Genomic DNA, 16,080 nt, shown 5'->3' with positions numbered 1-16,080 from the left:
TGGGACATTCTGAAATAGGAAACATAATCCACTTTGTGAATGTAATTTAATGTCCATTACTTATATTAAACCTTAAACATGTGTATCCCATTGGTTGAATTAAATAACATAATAAGCTGTAACTTGTCAGTGAAATGCCAAACAAATGATAAAAATTGGCATGTTTTGCTCTTTTCGGCCACACCTCTAACTCCGCCTACTGACCCAATCCTCCGGTTATTCCCACACTCTGATTCTTCCTCCTACTTTCTTCCCCCTACTTTCATCCCCCCACTATGACCACTGTGTTGTGCAGCTGTCTCCCTTGAGTACTTCTCTCCCCCCCTGCAGTGTTGCTCACTGTCACCAGTGTGCTTCTCCCTTCCCCCTGCATTTTGTGTACCCTTTTGTGTCTTTCGGTGTTTCCCTGCTCGTGTACTTCTCCGTGCTTCATGTTGCTCTCACATGTTGCTTCTCCTCCCCACCCCTGTCCTCTGTTACTTCCGCCCCCCCCTCCCGCCTGCCTTCTGTCTCCCCTCCTCACCCAGGGCGAGAAAGCAAAAGACAAACAATTGATGGACTGAATGCAGAACAAGTCAAAACATTCACCCCTAGTCAAGAGATCTGGGTTAATTCCATCATTATTTTGCTTACCATGCCACTCCAGTTTGGACCTCGCCATATGCAAATCAGTCTTGACCCTGTTCGTCATGGGAACAGTCCAGCCCGAACTACCAATCCAGATCCTCCCTGGACTGGAAACAAGCATCCTAGGACCGGTTTCGGAGTTTCACGCCTCATCAGCCAAGATAGCGTGAATCCAGTGGCACAGTGAGCCCATCTTTCTTTTGCTCACCATGCCACCCCAGTTTAGACCTGGCGATATGCAAATCAGTCTTGACCCGGTGCCCTCTTTTTCTGTTGCTTTTCCACCTCACCCCCCATGTTGCACTCCTCTCTCCCCATCCAACTATGCTCGGCAAAAAAAAAAGAACAAAAAAAGTAGCTGCATAATTTTGTAGGTGCTCGCATGCATGTTGACTACATGCAAAATGATGCTCCTGGCCACGTGATAGACATTTTTTCATATTTAGCCACGCAGAACAGCAACAGGGAAACTGTAAGGCATTGCTAAAAAACCATTGACCAAGCCAATAGGCCTCAGTTTAGACCTGTTGGCTTTGCCAATGTTTTTCTTTTCGCGCATAGACTTAATGGAAGTGCATGTGGTTTTTTAGGTCTCGCCTTTTCCATTCCGAAGGAATGGGAAATGGAGAGAATTCAAGTGCTCAAAATCCTCGTGAAACCAAGGGCTTTTTGGTGCGGTTTTCTTTGAGTTCACGTGAATCACGTGACCAAACAAGCACGCGCATCAGCCTCCCTCCCTCCCTCCCTCCTAATTGCATTTTTTCACGGCCGCACAGCACATCAAAGGGCTTCTCCCAGCGTGTGCTGTGCGGCTTCTCCTCCCCTAATTATTCATGGCTGGCCGGTGGCCGGCCGTACTTTCAGTTTCCCGGCCGCTCTTGTTTCACTCTTATCTTGGACACACACAGACCGTGACAGACATCACGAAGTTCTATCATGTTTCGAAGGCCTACACATTTTGCTATGCTTGACACACAGACACTTGAGTAGTGCTCAGAGAAATTACTTAAAAGTTTAATTACCAAAACTGCTTGAGTGACGTTTCAATGAACTTGTGTGTCAGCCCAGTGAGAGATGATGGCTGGGATGTATTAATTATATTACCTATTTAAAAAAATGTATGAATACATGAAAAAACAGTGAATGTACCAATGAAACATTTGAGCTGCAGCAGAACATTAATTATGAATGTTAAATATTTAATACAGCTTATCTGATCCTCAGAGAGTCAATGAATGCAAGCACCACATGACTTAATGAATGAGCGACATGTTGTGATTTCCATGCATTCAACAATGCCAAAGTTAACGACTATAGACATCTTTGGCCCGGGCCAGAATGGATACGTTGCAAGGCATAGGCTGTAGTAGGAAGATAAGCTATCGCTAGGGCTGCAGTGAAGCTCCGTTTCTTTGTTATGGTATGCCTGTTTGAGCATTCCAAACCCCCACCCCTCCAGCCTCCTACCGGGAACCTCTTGTGTGTGTGTATTGGTGGAGGGCTTCATCTAACTGGAGTGTAAGTGCTGTTTGAAGTGTATTGAAGTAGCTCTGCCTGTTCGAATTTTGCTCTTTTTTGTGCCCAGTTCAGAGGCCAGGGAGGGGGGGGGGGAAGAGGTCATTTGGTGCCCTGTTGCATTGAAGACGACACATATCATGCATGGGGGCACACTTTCCATTTAAAGCCTTTCTTATGTCTGGCAATTGGTTCCCTTAAAAACAAGCATTGGCATAGCCAATAGGTCTCGCTTTTGGGACCTTATAAGTATTTAGTTTTTCAGCACAATATCCTTGGTGCAACAACATCAGCTGTTGCATGGCTAAACCTTGTACCTTATAAGTGTTTAGCCAGGCAACAGTTGATGTTGTTGTTGCACCAAGGATATTGTGCTGCATAACTAAATACTTATAAGGTCCCAAAAGCGAGACCTATTGGCAATGCCAATGCTTGTTTTCCTTTGTCTCCCTTGTATTCCATGTTGCTTGAGGGGCCTGTGTGCGTGCTTCTCCCACTCCCTGCCATGATGCCATCGCCCTCATGTCGTTTCCACCCTGACTTCCTTTTGCTTTCTCACCTGTGTGCTCCCCAGCCCATCCCAAGTTGCTTTTGCCCATTGATTCTTCTCCCTATTCTCTTCCTTCTTTCTGCCCCCGTCCTCCTTCCCATTTCTTCTCTTCCCCACCCATGCCATTCGTGTTGCTTCACCCCACTCGCCTTCTGTCACCTTTTGCTTCGTCTCCCCATTACTGCCCTTTGTTGCTTCTGTCTCCCCTAGTGTCTACTGCTTTTGCACTTTTTTTTAAATTCACGGATGCAACTCGATTAAAACAAGCACTTGTCATTTTGTAGGCAGGTGCATGCGTGGCGCGACCCCTGTGACATAGCGTCTTTTTATATATATTTTAGTTCCGTTTTTTTAGCCATGCTTCACAGCATATGGGATGCTGTGCATTTAGGCTTAGAACTATTGGCAAAGCAAATAGGTCCCAAAGGTGGGACATATTGGCTTGTCAGTGCTTGTTGTGGCATGGTGCAGCATCCAGTTTCAGGAGAATAATTGAGCAACACGAGAGTCCTCAGCAGTTGTGTAGTAATGGCAGTTTCGATGGTGTAGCACTTGCTGTACAATTTACACATTTTAGAGGCAGTGTGTCGTTGTAGGATATTGATTCATTGTGATTGGTTGGTAGATTATTGGTTTAGCACAGTGTGTAGCGTGACCTGTTGTAAAGTTTTAGCTTAATAGCATGGACTGACTTATCGTGTAAAAGTATGCACAATCCGGGGTTGATAGGGTGGCACATTACGAATGATTAGTTGTCAGTCTGGTAAAATCCAATTGCATGGGTATTGCACAAAGGGTTATATCTTTTATCTCCGTTTATAGAGCAATGTATTGACTGACTGCCTGAATGAGAATATACAATATATGGTCAACCGCACCAAAAGGTTTTCCCTGTGTTACCATGAACGTACTAAGTTTATTGAAGTATTAGCACATCGTGTACGTACGGTATGCAGTTATTTGTTTTCTCCCAGTTGTTGTTAAATAGTGCAAACTCGACCGAGTTATTGGAGCGCTTCATAGGAGCACCAATTACATTACACTAGGACACATTCATTTTTTTGTAGGCACAGGAAGATCAAGTGATATCCCCAGGATCACATGTTAAGCTGACGCTGAGACTCGAAGCAGCAGCATAGTCTGCAGCTCTGGTCGTAACGCCACATCCTCTCCCTGTAAATATTGTTTGGGATAGGTTCTATGTATGTTGTTATGGACGTTCATATGAACGTTTTCCATCTCATCTTATAGGGCATTCTGTCCCCTTTCATTACACGAACATTTCAAGCAAAAATTATATGAAAGCTACTGTAGTGATATAAATCTACTAAATATGTATTTATGCCAATTCCTCGATTCGCGCATTGTGCAGATCAGTATGCACATAAGGCCCGGTTCCAGGAATTTTTATCTGGATGGGCCAAGGGTTCGTTCAGGTGGGCCAATGTGGGCCCAATTTTTTGTTGATTCTGTAGGTAGCCTAGAAGCCCAAGATTACATCACATCTTGTTCCAAACCGGCATATAGAGCACCCAGAAAGTTATTGGAGAGCAAGAGCTGATGCCTATACTCAACAGCCAAACTCTTATAATTTCCAGGAGGCTAGGCTTTAGCACTAGGATTCCAAGCAGATTGAATAGTAGTTCAAGATTAAGGAGATCCCTTTTCCACACTTAAGCCTTGGCATTTCGCCCTACGAAGACTGGCACTGAAATCTGGAGCCTGAAGCATGGCTCTGGCTCAGCTTGAAGTCCTGTTGGAACTTCGAGCCCATAATGAGCTGAGCGTTCATTTAGCTTCTGCCTGCCACCCTCAATCTGCCCAGGATGTGGCGTTAGGGCGAGAGCTTCCAACTTTGGAACTGAACAAGCTAGGTTAGAGTGTCCGTGTTGGCTCAAATATCCTGTGACGCTGGGCAAATCTCCAGTGCCTAAAAGAAATTGTGACCTTGTATAATGTAACTGGTGTTAATGTAAAGCTCTTCAATATCTCCAGGTCGAGTTCACACTATATAAAAACAGCAGAAAACCGCACAAAGAGGTAAAAACAAAGTACTAACATAAAAGGCAGAAACCAATAGAGAGCCATTTAGTAGCGGATGTGTATGAAGTGAAAACATAAAACCTGGATAAATTGCAGATTGTGTGAGCCTGGTCAAATATTTTATTTCACCAAAACTCATTTTTCTTCATATTTGCACATGAAAGGACATTCAAATACATGAAACAGAAATCCAATTTACAAAAACCTGTTGTGTTTGATTAAATAGACTAATGTTGCTCTATATTAATCTGGGGTGGCATGGTGAGCAAAAGAACGATGGATTTAACCCAGATCTCTTGACAGGGGGTGAATGTATGATTTATTCAGCATTCTGTCCATTATTTGTTTGCATAGCACTTTTAACCCTAAGTGGGATGGGTATGCCCAGACGTAGTCCCTTGCTCACTGTGCCACTGGATTCAAGCTAGCCTGGCTGATGAAGGGTAATACCCAGAAACCGGTCCCAGGATGCCTGTTTCTGGTCCAGGGAGGACCTGGCTTGGCAGTTCGGTCTGGACTGTTCCCATGAGGCCCAGGTTCAAGACTGATTTACATATGGCTGTATCTAAACTAGGGTGGCATGGTGAGTAAAAGAACAATGTATTTAACCCAGATCTCTTGACTCTGGGTGAATATAGCATTTATTCAGCATTGCATCCATCATTTGTTTGCATAGCATTTTTCACCCTAAGTGGGATGGGTATGCCCAGACATGGGTCCCCTGCTCACTGTGCCACTGGATTCTAGCTAGCCTGGCTGATGAAGGGTGACATACCCAGAAACCCGTCCCAGGTTTCTTGTTTCCAGTCCAGGGAGCACTTGGATTGGCAGTTTCGGTCTGGACTGTTCCCATGAGGCCCAGGTTCAAGACTGATTTACATATGGCTGGGTCCAAACTGGGGTGGCATGGTGAGCAAAAGAATGGATTTAACCCAGATGTCTTGACTGGGGGTAAATGTTTGATTTATTCAGCATTCTCTCCATCATTTGTTTGCGTAGCACTATAATATTCTGGGCCACATACAACGTCCACGTGGCAACTGCCTTACCTGTTGGTTCACTAATGCCACTGCCACCAGTGTGAGTCCGGGGCAGGAATGACTCTAGGCTCACGTTTAAAAAAACTATCATTTAGAATAAATACTTTTTAGTGCAGCGCTATATTGTCACATATAAAAGTCAAAGCTTCCATGTGTTAAAAGAAATACACTTTTTTGAATTTTGAAGAGACTATCATTTTGTACGTGATGTTTGTTGTATATTTTACGTAGCAAACATTTTCAGGGCTCGGCATGTACATGAGCTCAAAGAATCCAGCCAGAGCCCTACCTCGGCTCTCCAGGTTAATGTATTTGCTCTTCCACCTCTACCCCTAAAACCCAGCGCCCAATTTCAGAGATTCAAGAAGCACTTAACAAGTGTTTTCTCCGTGGCCGTTTCTGCAGTGACTGGGTGGGCCAAAGGTCATATTTGGGGGGCCTGGCCTACCCACTCCCCCCTGCTAGAACCGGGCCTGCTGCACATTCCAGAATAGTCACAGTAAGGTTTGTTCTTTGTGTGTAGTCTTTTACAATCAAGCAGTGGTACTGTAGGCCATATGCAGTGAAGGACGGATTGGTTGCATTTGTAGTAACGCGGCTTGAGCGAATGAGGGCAGTAAGCTGATTGGTAAAGTTAAATCTCCACAGCAAGTTGAGCGATGCTAAAGAATGTCACTGTGAAAAGCCGGTTTCTTTAACAGTGGAATTTATCTTAAATGCCATTGCCTGCAGTTAAGGAAAATAATCCTTTAGCGCTGACTTGCGTACTATAAAGACGTTTTCTATTTGCGTAGTTACAGGAAGAATGAAGTAGGAACACTAGACTGTGCTTTTATTTGGCTCTACCTAGATTGTAGTGCAATGAGTCAAGTGGGTGTAACGCTTCTTAAACGTTGTTTTGGAAACCGTATCATTTTAAAGTGCAAAATATTTGAAGCACCTCCGCCAGACCTTGGCCCTTGTATAAAGTTAATGATATTGTCTCTTCCGACGTGAGAACTTAAAAACCCCGCAATGAAGAATGGGCACTCGGCACTCCAAACAAAGGCACAAACTTTGATCTAGATATTCTTAGTCCTTAGCTAACTAGACACGTGGTAGACTTCTTCATATAATAAGGTGGGAAATGCTTTGAAATAAGAATATTCCTTATTTCTGTTCAAGAGCAAGCTTATTTCTGTCCGCCGTTTAAGAATATTACAACATTTATTAGGTCTCGCACCTGGCGATTACAGTGCAAAGCGCTGTCTCGCCTGTGAGACCTATAGTCACCGGCTATGCTTTCAAGGAGACAGGAGATGGGCACACGGTGCGTGCCGGAATTGGATCAGGTCGCGCACTTGAATACGCACTCCAACTGAACTGTTGCTGTTAGCTTTGTAGCTTTCAGTTTCGTTCACGCGCCTCCTAAAACTGGCTCCCTGGCATGACCAAGAAGCCACCCGCCCACCCGGCCAGAGGAAACTGGCCCCGTCAACGCGCACCATACACGCGCCTCCTAAAACCGGCTCCCTGGCACACCCACGACCCGCCCGCCCAGAGGAAACGTGCAAACTTCTGCCAGCATGCAACCCCAGTCATGGGGCTGCTGTGCAGACTGTTCTTGGCGGCCTGCTCGGGGTGCCAATGCGACGCTCTGCAGGGCTCCCTCAGCATACTGGAGCCCTGCAGAAACACACCCCACCTCTCGGACTTCTGAAGACTTTCATCGATACCGCTGGGCTCTCCCTTCCTCGTGGGAGCCCTGCGTGAACGAGCACGGCCAGACTCTTCCGGCCGCATCACAGGCCCTGCCCATGTCACGGGCAAGGATGCCTGACTTCCTGCTTTTGCCCCCGGGCCGCAACGGTGAATTATTGCTTGTTTTAAACTTCTCATCGTTTTCTTAGTAGGTTGGTCTACTTATATCACCTCTACTAAGTCATTAGGACGGCTGCTCTACAGTACGCACTCTTTCAGAGCTGTCTTGAATGGTGACAGAAAAGTTACAGCCCATGTGTCAATGAAAAGAAATATGCCGTATAAGGGCCCCAGCAACAACACAAACCAAAATATGCATAACGCGTTTAGTGGTTTAGCGAAGTAGGGCTACATTTTATGCTATTTAACCATTGATTGGTTAGTATTTTGCATCCGGTTGGGCAAACACAAATGTACATTTTTCCACTGCAATCTAGTCGGAAGTGGAATTCTTCTCTGTGTCCTATAAATACAGGCACAAACGTTCTAAGAATTCTTCCAGGCGGGACTGGCTCATGTAGGAAATATTTTGTGGGACTCATCGCCTCAAACCAGTCTCCTCATGGCATTTTGCAACTTTGAACACAAGGTATGCCTGCCCTTCCGGCGCCCGTCTGACCCTCGCACACCCCGCAGAGCAGCGCCAGAGCAGCCCCTGGTGGCAGAGAGGAGCCATGGAGCCCCCGGCAGGCAGCGCGTGGCCCGGGCATGGCCTGCGGAGCGACCCTCAAAGCGGACTCTGGACTTTGACCCTCTACACAGCCCGGGGTCCCCCAAGTGCAGGCGCTGCGCCCCTCTCTCCGCGCCCAGCACCCCCTCATCCTCTGGGGCCTCTGCACAGAAGTACCTCCGCGTGCAGCAGCCCTCGCCCTTTGGAGAGGTGTTGGCTAAGCCTACCACAGGTGAGATCTTGGCAGTAGGGGTCTGGAGAGGGTCGCACGCTAAAGGCTCCTGGATTGATAATCTCATTGTTTCTTCCTATGAGTTGTAGACAATCTCAGACTATTACATGTCAATCTTCTTGTTTCTTCCAACGGGTTTGTAGACAATCTCAGACAATCGAATGCCCATCTCCTTGTTTCTTCCTGGTGGTTTGTAGGCAGTATCACACTATTGTATGTCTTAGATGAGAGCAGGGCATGTGCAGCTGTAGAATGCCACCGGGCGTTAGTGGTGCTCTGCGTCTCTTGTGCAGAGGGTTGTCTTTTACTGACCCGTTTAGCGCTTAGATTGGCGGATGCTGTGCAATTTCATCTAATCAAGCCCTTTTCCCGAAGCTGTGAAGTTAACCAGGCCCCTACATAGTTATTGCCAAACTGAGAGTGGTGTGACCAGTATGTCATGCTTCTCACCAGGGCTGTCTGCAAAATTATAGCACTTCGCCGAAACCATCAATTTGCCAGATTGATTTATGCAGGGAGAGAACCTCCTTCTCTGCACATGTCCCACTTCGACTTTTCGATCAATTATGATGATGTTTCGGTAATTGTGTGAAACAAGTGCAGTGTCACGCACCCTTATGTGCTTGTTGATGCATCACCGTAGAGCGTACACTTTTGTTACACCCTGCTATGTTGCATCACTGAATTGCACGCACAAAACAGATCCCGTGGGACTCTTGTCGGAAGCGGTTGCACCTATGACAAGCATTTGCAATGCAATAGGTCTCGCATTACTGAATGTGTGAGCTATTGGCGTTGCATTATTATTAGCAATGCCAATAGCTCAAACTTTAATAATGCGAGACCTATTGCATTGCAAATGCTTGTCTCCAAAAGGCACCTAACTTAGGACATTCCACAGCCCCTCTTGTACACTGAGCATTACAAGACCCTTTCATGTCCCCTTCCCCCAGCCCCGAACCTCCACTTGCCCCAGTTCTCGTTAGTGTGTGGTTAGCACTTCTGTGCAACCTACCTTAACCCTCTCGTGTGGACTGCTGCCTTTTGAAGCGCACATAGAAAACGAGAATCGGCAAAGCCAAAAGCAGGGCTACTGGAATTATGCGGCAGGAGAGGACCAAATTATGCGGCAGAGCTGAGTAAATTATGTGGCAAGAAAAGCCATGTTATGCGAAATGTTGCAGTACATTTTGTAATAGTATCGCTTCATAATTTTTAAAATGTTTGCACTTGGTAACACTATGGACATTGGTTGCAAAACTATGGACCTTGGTTACCACCCAAGTATAGCAATGAGCAACAGAATGGTGACCAGTCCAGCTTTACAAAGGGCCTTCCACTGCACGGCACCATGTTTTGCTGCATTGTTAGTAACTTTTGAACCGTTTGAGCTAGAAACTGTTTTTCTTTGTGAAAATCAGCGCATTGTGCAGCAGATGATGGCTTATGGGGCAAATGTTGGAAATCTATACTTATGCAAAAATAGCCGTACCATACAACTGCATAATTCCATTGGCCCTGGACAGAAGTTCTCACCGCTATAATGCGAGTGCCAACCTCTTGGCTTTGCCAATGTTTGTCTGTAACTTATTCTTTAAAAAAGTAAAAAGAAAGTTTGAAAATGCTGGCGGAAGAGAAAACGCGTATCTTATTATATTATAATATCTCAAAACTGTATAGTAAATGTAATGCTTTAAATCTTTATTAGTAGCATGGTTTCTGTTTCAAACAAATGCATTCTAATAGATTGCTGAATGACAGAAAAAGTTCCTTAAATGTGAGAAGTAGGAGGATACATGTGTTTCAGTCAAAAGGATCTTAACCAAGCAATGCTCCAGGTCATTGACAATCGCAAGAAGAAGTAAAGCCATCCAATAAGAAGCAAGGCAATCAAGGTGACAACAAAGGCAACCAATGATGAGCAATAAGTGGACTTGAAAGCTCATTACCGAGGCAAGACCTATTGGCTGTGCCAGCCTGTGTTTGTCTATTGTAACTCTGGTGCCTTTTTGCTGTAGTGAAAAAATCATGAATCGAATGAGCACTAAGCTAAACAGAAGCTCATCATAACCAGCTTGCAGCAGAAGTTCAGTCCATCACTGTGGTGACATTGTGGTTCATGATCTGATGACTTGTTTGAAATACCGAAAAAGTTAGTGATGAGCTAACTAAATGCCATTACACTGCAGCTGTCACATAAGCTCATTCTTCAGACCCTACATAAGAAACTTTAGTCACTATAAAACACTGTGACAGCACAGCAGCCAGACAGATATCAGAACTGTAAAAGAGAAACCTTTATTACCCTGGCCACAAGCAACCTGGGAAAGTACACCAAAGTCAAGACTTAACAAGCATTGGCAAAGCCATAGGTCTCGGCAACCAGGAAGCTGTTAACCAGGTCATTGTCTTTTTGCCATGTTGTATAGCAGCATGGCTGGTGTTCATCATGACAGTCATAAAATAAAAGCACTAGGACTCGGCCAGTTCTTACCGAATTATGAGATAGGGCTGCCATTACCACATGTTTGATTATATGTCACTATGCAATAGTGCAGTATGACTGTAGATATGCTTCAACTTTGAAAATGTCAGCATTCACTGAAATGTAAATTAATGGTAGATTGCATGAGTTACTTTACTGACCTGAGGCTTGAAAGAGTGGGCAAGTTGATCTTTGGCAATGCTTATGTCTATTATGAACAAGCATTTGCAATGCAATAGGTATCGCATTAGGAAAGTGTGAGCTATTGGTATTGTAAATGACAATTTTTTTTAATGTGTTGACTTTGAAAATATATAAATTAATAGCATTGTTATTCACAAAGCCAATAGCTTACACTGTCCTTATGCGAGTCCTATGGCAATGCTTATTGGAAGCAAGCAAGGACAGTGCTGTTGTGGTTCTGAGTGATGATGTGGTTGGGCTGAGTGATGATGTGGTTGGGCTGAGTGATGATGTGGTTGGGCTGAGTGATGATGTGGTTGGGCTGAGTGATGATGTGGTTGGGCTGAGTGATGATGTGGTTGGGCTGAGTGATGATGTGGTTGGGCTGAGTGATGATGTGGTTGGGCTGAGTGATGATGTGGTGGTGTCCCTGAGTGATGTGGTGGTGTCCCTGAGTGATGTGGTGGTGTCCCCGAGTGATGTGGTGGTGTCCCCGAGTGATGTGGTGGTATCCCAGAGTGGTGCCCTGAGTGATGTGGTGGTGTTCCCGAGTGATGCCCCTGAGTGATGTGGTGGTGTCCCCGAGTGATGCCCCTGAGTGATGGGGTGGTGTCCCTGAGTGATGTCCCTGAGGGATGGGGTGGTGTCCCTGAGGGATGGGGTGGTGTCCCTGAGGGATGGGGTGGTGTCCCTGCGTGATGGGGTGGTGTCCCTGCGTGATGGGGTGGTGTCCCTGCGTGATGGGGTGGTGTCCCTGCGTGATGGGGTGGTGTCCCTGCGTGATGGGGTGGTGTCCCTGAGTGATGGGGTGGTGTCCCTGAGTGATGTCCCTGAGTGATGGGGTGGTGTCCCCGAGTGATGGGGTGGTGTCCCCGAGTGATGGGGTGGTGTCCCCGAGTGATGGGGTGGTGTCCCCGAGTGATGGGGTGGTGTCCCCGAGTGATGGGGTGGTGCCCCCGAGTGATGGGGTGGTGCCCCCGAGTGATGGGGTGGTGCCCCCGAGTGATGGGGTGCAGCATTACAGAGACTGAAGCTAAGAACACGCAGGGTTGAGTGCTACAAAGCGCGTTCAGTTTATCAAAGCACAGAATGATGGAGCCGGGAAAAAGCAAGGGCAAACAGGAAAACAATGGGAGAGTGTATAATGATAGAGGCAGCGAGAGCTGGGGCTTGGACAGCAATCAAGTACGGGGTCGAGAAGGCGCTGAATGGGAGAACATGGAAAACACCCAGGGCCAAGGGAGGAAGATGCAAGCACACGGGAGAGCAGGCGGAGACCAGAGGGCAAGGAGTAGCAAGCAAAACAAGTTCTCTGCATTGCTGTGGCAGGGGGGTGGGGGAGCGGGAGCGCATTCCTTTGAAGTCTGATGCGGGGGCGCGGCAGCCGTTGAATTCTGATTGGGGGGAGCGGCAGCGTTTGAAGTCTGATGCGAGGCACAGACAAATGGTGGTGTGTGACGTGGCTGGCGCTGTGCACGCGCATAGATCACATGAACTGTGTCTAATCCGCCGTTTTGGTAGACTGTTCTTTTCCCCTTACTATAATCTCGCCGGAGCAATGCGCAAGCGCATTGGCTCAGGCGAGACCTAAAAATGGTATTCATTGGAAGTGATCAAGAAAGAGAGCATTAACCCCTTAGCTGCTGACCCCCTCCAGTGCTGAGCCCTTTTTTTGACTATTTGGGGTGGTTCGTGCTCGGGCCTCCATAACTTTTTGTCCACATAAGGTTTCCAGGGCAGGCATGTGTCCTTTTTTCCAACATCCTGAACATTTTTAAAGGTATCGCAGGGTTTGCGGATTCTCCTGAAGGTGACCGAAAAAATAACCAAAATATAGGGAAAGTTTAAGTGTTTTTTGGGGGGAAAAATAGGAAAAAGTGCTCTGGATAAAAGTGTCTGGTTTTTCTCATAAAAATGGCATCAACAAACTGTTTGCTGTGCTAAAGTCACCATCTCACCAGCTTTCAGGAACATGCAGAACTAAAACCTTTTTTTTTTTTTATAACCACAATTTTGAAAGAGGTAGCCTTTTTTCCCCTATTTTTGTGCTACTACTACTAGTTTGTGGTGAAAATCAGTGTGAAACCTATGGGTGATCCAGGAAAGCTATGTATATTTGAAAAGTGGACACATTTCTGAATCCAGCAAGGGGTCATCTGTGTAGATCCCTCAAGGTTTTCCCAAAGAAACTACGTTTTGAGCTAAATGAATATTGAAAACTAGTAGGAAAAAACAGCCGTTTGTGACAGTGTTTTAATCTGTAACTTTGTGTCACAATGGCTGATTTACAAAAACAATATACCATTATGTTGGCTAGACCCTTCTGGTTATAAGGATATATAGTGTTTGTTGGTTCTCCAAGAACCCGCGGTACCCAGAGCCAACTGACCTGCACTATACAATGGTTTTTCACAGAGTGTAGACCAATTCTTATGAAGAAATATGTAGAGTGAAAAATAGGTACCAAGGTAACCTATGTATTTCTGAAATGGGCACAAGATATGGAATTTAGGAGCAGTGATTATTTGTAAATCGCTGACTTTGTGAGTACACATAGGAGCACATGATTTAGAGGGTTTTATTCAAAATGTCTTCTTTCTTACACACTGGCTTACATTTGAAAGGCACAAATGCAGCCAAATGTAATTGTCAAGGCCAAATATCCTACTGTTCTTTGCTCCCATAAGTCTTTTGGTAAAAAGTGGTACCTCACTTGTCTAGGTAGGCCTAGTGCCTGTGACAGAAAACAGCCCAAAACACAACAGGACTACATCACAATTTTCCACTCAAAACAGACCTTTTTTTTGCAAAGCGGGTCGCAGTGGATTTTGGGCCCTAGCTAATCCGGCACCTAGGGAAACGTAGCAAGCCTGTACATTTTTGAAAACTAGACCCCCTAGGGGAATCCACAATCGTGTTGACTTGCTTGACTCTCACCAAGTTGTTTTTCCCAGAATCCCATGCAAACCTCAAACTTTGACTTAAACAATTTTTCCTCAAATTTCTGGGGTGGGAAATACTGGCATCTGCGGGGAGGCGCAAAATTCCGTCCTCTCAGAATTCCCCTAAGTCTTTCTATAAACATGGTACTTCGCTTCCTAACGCTCATGACAGGAAACGACCCAAAACGCAACATGGATACATCACATTTTTACCCTCAAACTGACCTTTTTTGCAAAGTGGGTAGCTGCAGATTTTGGGCCCTACTTAGCTGGCACCAAAGGAAACCTAGCAAACCTGCCATTTAAAAAAAACTAGACACCTAGTGAAATTCTGGATGGGGTGACTTGTGTGGATCCCCTATTTTTTAAATTATTTTATACTGTACTGCCAATGCCCTTGAAACCTTACTTGAAATCACAAATTTTTCTTACATTTCTGGGATGGAAACTTCCAAAACCCTCAAGAGTCCATAAAATTCGTACCACCCAGCATCACCCCACTTGTGCCGATAAAAATGCTGCCCCACTTCTGTGGTTGGGCCTAGTGCCAGTGATAGGAATAGATCAAATCAAGGTCAGTGGAAGCCCTTGTGTGACCTTTATTTTGTTACTGTCGCGGCACTATGCTCAATCACACAAGTGGCACAGTGTTTTTATCCGCACACGTGGGCAGTACTGGGTTGTAAGAATTTTGTGGCTTCCTGTGGATTCCAGAAGGTTCCATCACAGAAATGTTAGGTAAATGCGTGATTCCAGCAAAGTTTGAGGTTTGCGGGGCTTTATGGGTAATAAAATGGTGTGGTATACATGCAAAACACACCACCCTTGACTCTCCCAGAGGTCTAGTTTTCAGGACTGTTTGGGTCCGGTAGGTTTCTCCAGGTGGCAGCCTACCCAATCCCAAATAGTTCAGCTGTTCACCATTGTAAGTGGGATGATACTGGGAGTTAGCCAGACTCTCTTGGCCCATATGTAAAAACACCCAAAAGGATCAAATGTCCTCTTGCTTGCCATTGTAATGGGATGCTTTAGTCCACGGGGGAGCAGAAAGACTGATGAAGTTTTATGGGTGAGGGTAGGGCCTGATGTAAGGATGGGAAAGGCCCACCCCAATATTTTACTAAGTATATATATATTGCCCCCCACAGGAACAGATTGTGGGTAATTTCCCCCATGTGCCCCCTAGGGGGCAGAAAGTTTTGACCCCTTTAGTTGTAGTTGAGGCATGGCCATGCCCATGTGGGCATTCCCCACCAATCTATTTTTTTTTTTTTTTTAATCCCTGGTGTTTAGTGGGCCTTCTGCCATGCAACCCCCCCCCCCCGCCGGGTGGCATATCAGTGACAATTGCCACATCTGTCCCCCAGGATCGTAGAAAGACTATTTACACTTTAATTAGGGGTAGGAGGCATGGCTGTGCCTATTCTAGGCAGCTCCCATACTTCTATTTTTAATTTGAAAATACATCCCTGGAGCCTAGTGGACTTTCTGCCCCTGAGGGTCAGATCAGGAGCAGTCGCCCCCCCCCCCAATGGTGGCAGAAAGACTCTTAACCCTTTTATTAGGGGTGGGGGCATTTTGGGCAAGCCCCATCCATCTATTCTATTTTAAAAGTAAATCTCTGTTGCTTAGTGGGCTTTATTCCACACCCCCCCCCCCCTGAGGGGCAGACCGGGGGGGGCAGGCGGGCAGAGAGGCTGAAATAAAAAAAAAATGCCCAGGGGAAGCACAAACCCTTGTCCTAGGGGCTGCCCTACCATTTATGGTGGGTAGTTGGTCGCTACCCTGCTTGGGGAGAGTGCTCTTCTGGCCATTCCCCCTAGCAGGGATCCACTGGGCAGAGGTACCTTTGGAAAGGGGAGATTCTCCCATTTGCAATGATACCGCTTCCATCACAATCTGTGCGGAGAGAGCCCGAGCACCTATTCAGTGAAAGTAAAACAAGCCCATTGTCTTGTTTTACTGCAGTGACGTCCACCCCCCTGTGCACCGATCATCATTTGTAGAAGAAAGAAAAAGGATCAGACTGCTCAGGGAGCTTTTCCTGAGCAGC

General features: G+C 46.0%; 1 protein-coding gene across 2 annotated transcripts in view; it reads left to right on the top strand.

Annotated features, from left to right (window-relative positions):
- The window catches only part of NUDT3 (nudix hydrolase 3), a 351,126-nt gene that overhangs the window by 39,679 nt on the left and 295,367 nt on the right, over window positions 1-16,080 (top strand). The gene's annotated exons all lie outside the window — the stretch shown is intronic.

The sequence above is a fragment of the Lissotriton helveticus genome, chromosome 5_1 (genome assembly GCF_964261635.1).
Source record: "Lissotriton helveticus chromosome 5_1, aLisHel1.1, whole genome shotgun sequence".
Taxonomy (NCBI): Eukaryota; Metazoa; Chordata; class Amphibia; order Caudata; family Salamandridae; genus Lissotriton; species Lissotriton helveticus.
The sequence above is the reverse complement of the archived record's forward strand: the minus strand, read 5'-3'. Positions and strand labels throughout refer to the sequence as shown.